This window comes from Scyliorhinus torazame, unplaced genomic scaffold (genome assembly GCF_047496885.1).
Source record: "Scyliorhinus torazame isolate Kashiwa2021f unplaced genomic scaffold, sScyTor2.1 scaffold_1527, whole genome shotgun sequence".
NCBI classification, from domain to species: domain Eukaryota; kingdom Metazoa; phylum Chordata; class Chondrichthyes; order Carcharhiniformes; family Scyliorhinidae; genus Scyliorhinus; species Scyliorhinus torazame.
In genome coordinates this window covers 2,011-5,000 of record NW_027309254.1, presented here as the reverse complement: position 1 = coordinate 5,000, position 2,990 = coordinate 2,011, and positions in this window count along the sequence as shown.

The following is a 2,990-nucleotide window of genomic DNA, read 5'->3' as shown; positions in this document are numbered from 1 at the left end:
CGGGCGTGACCTCTCGCGCCCGAGAATCTGCTCTCGGCCAAGGCTTTCGGCGCTCGCACGACACTTGCAACCAGCCGGCGTGCGGCGCCTGACTTCAATCAGGTTTCTGGGAACGCCCCGACATGTGCCTCTGTGCAACCCGTTAACCGTGACACATGCGACTGCAACCCAAGGGAACCAGGCACGGGAACGCCGCCGCCCCGCGTCGCCTGAAAACAGACTTGGGCACCCTGGCCTCCAGGTGTGCCCGAAAACAAGACAAGAGGTGCCCAGTCACAAAGGCTAAACCTCGACAGACATTTTATAATGTGTCTTCTACCATATATGTCTGTCTCTTCTTGAATTATTGTACAAGGATATATATATATATAATTGTGTCTTTGTTTTCTCGCCATTAAAAACTTTGTAAGTGTTTCTCTCTCGCCACAGAAAAAACACTTTGTCTGTTTTTTTTACAAGTATGTTTCTCACACAAGAGTTCACAGAAACACATTGTTTGTATCAGAGTTACCGCCGGCTCGGACTCTGACCGATTTTTAGGCCGGCAAATGAGTTCGAAAAGTCCGTCAAAATTGTTGCTAAAACCCCTTGAGGACTTCCGAGTGCTCATTGGTAAGGCCTTCGATTTGAAATCGGGACCGTACCTCAAAGTAGCACTTTCCTGGGTACTTTCAAAGTGCTACCGCTGCCAGAAAATGTTCTAAAAATCGTGTTCCCGAAAATCTCCGGGCACCCCGCCAACCCCTCGTGACGCCAAATGCAAATGGCAAATCGGCGGGAGGTCGCCCGGTAGTCCATCCGAGGAAGGCGCTCCAAATCCCCGCAAATCGACTTTTTCAAAACCTCATCGGCACTACCGAGGGCAAGTGGTTAACCAGCTGTCCGAGACACTCGACCACAAATGCAAGTGGCAGCTCGGCGGGACCAATCCACTCCACCTTAGCGGGAACACCCCCACTGTGTCCCCGGTACCACGGCTGGACACGACCTCATACACTTCCGAGGGCAAGTGATTAACTAACGGTAGGGTGCACTTTTCATATATGCACGTGCCCCATCGGCGGGACCAATCCACTCCTCCGTTCCGCTCTCCTGCAACCTTGGCCCCGGTAAAGCGGCGGCACAGGACCTCATAGACCTCCTGGAAGTCGCCAGAGGCTAAGTCCGACTGGTTTATGACTTGCCACTGCCTGGACCTGCCCCCACAGGCTAAGTCCGACTGGTTTATGACTTGCCACTGTCTCCACCTCCCTCCACAGGCTAAGTCCGACTGGTTTATGACTTGCCACTGTCTCCACCAGCCTCCACAGGCTAAGTCCGACTGGTTTATGATTTGCCACTGTCTCCACTGGTTCATGACTTGCCACTGCCTGGACCTGCCCCCACAGGCTAAGTCCGACTGGTTTATGACTTGCCACTGTCTCCACCTTCCCTCCACAGGCTAAGTGCGACTGGTTTATGACTTGCCACTGTCTCCACCAGCCTCCACAGGCTAAGTCCGACTGGTTTATGATTTGCCACTGTCTCCACTGGTTCATGACTTGCCACTGCCTGGACCTGCCTCCACAGGCTAAGTCCGACTGGTTTATGACTTGCCACTGTCTCCACCAGCCTCCACAGGACAAGTCCGACTGGTTTATGATTTGCCACTGTCTCCACTGGTTCATGACTTGCCACTGCCTGGAACTGCCTCCACAGGCTAAGTCCGACTGGTTTATGACTTGCCACTGTCTCCACCAGCCTCCACAGGCTAAGTCCGACTGGTTTATGATTTGCCACTGTCTCCACTGGTTCATGACTTGCCACTGCCTGGCCCTGCCTCCACAGGCTGAGTCCGACTGGTTTATGATTTGCCACTGGTTCATGACTTGCCACTGCCTGGACCTGCCTCCACAGGCTGAGTCCGACTGGTTTATGATTTCCCACTGGTTCATGACTTGCCACTGCCTGGACCTGCCTCCACAGGCTGAGTCCGACTGGTTTATGATTTGCCACTGGTTCATGACTTGCCACTGCCTGGCCCTGCCTCCACAGGCTGAGTCCGACTGGTTTATGATTTGCCACTGGTTCATGACTTGCCACTGCCTGGACCTGCCTCCACAGGCTGAGTCCGACTGGTTTATGATTTGCCACTGGTTCATGACTTGCCACTGCCTGGACCTGCCTCCACAGGCTTAAGTCCGACTGGTTTATGACTTGCCACTGTCTCCACTGGTTCATGACTTGCCACTGCCTGGCCCTGCCTCCACAGGCTGAGTCCGACTGGTTTATGATTTCCCACTGGTTCATGACTTGCCACTGCCTGGACCTGCCTCCACAGGCTGAGTCCGACTGGTTTATGATTTCCCACTGGTTCATGACTTGCCACTGCCTGGACCTGCCTCCACAGGCTGAGTCCGACTGGTTTATGATTTGCCACTGGTTCATGACTTGCCACTGCCTGGCCCTGCCTCCACAGGCTGAGTCCGACTGGTTTATGATTTGCCACTGGTTCATGACTTGCCACTGCCTGGACCTGCCTCCACAGGCTGAGTCCGACTGGTTTATGATTTGCCACTGGTTCATGACTTGCCACTGCCTGGCCCTGCCTCCACAGGCTGAGTCCGACTGGTTTATGATTTGCCACTGGTTCATGACTTGCCACTGTCTCCACCAGCCTCCACAGGCTAAGTCCGACTGGTTTATGATTTGCCACTGTCTCCACCAGCCTCCACTGGTTCATGACTTGCCACCGACTCGGCCAGCCTCCCCAGGCGAAGCGCGGGCGTTTGGTGACAATTCCAAGGCAGACCAAGGCAAACACGGCCCCTTGCGCGGCGGGGAGCCGTGCCCGGCCTCGGCGGGGCGTCGGGCCGCCGTTTGGAGCGCCGGCCGAAAACCCGAAAAAAGGGCGAAAATCGGAAAGAATTCGCGCCCGATCGGGCCGAGCGGCCGGCGGGGCGGCAGCCCGGGTCGGTCTCCGCAGACCTGGAGGCTCGAGGGGACCTTTC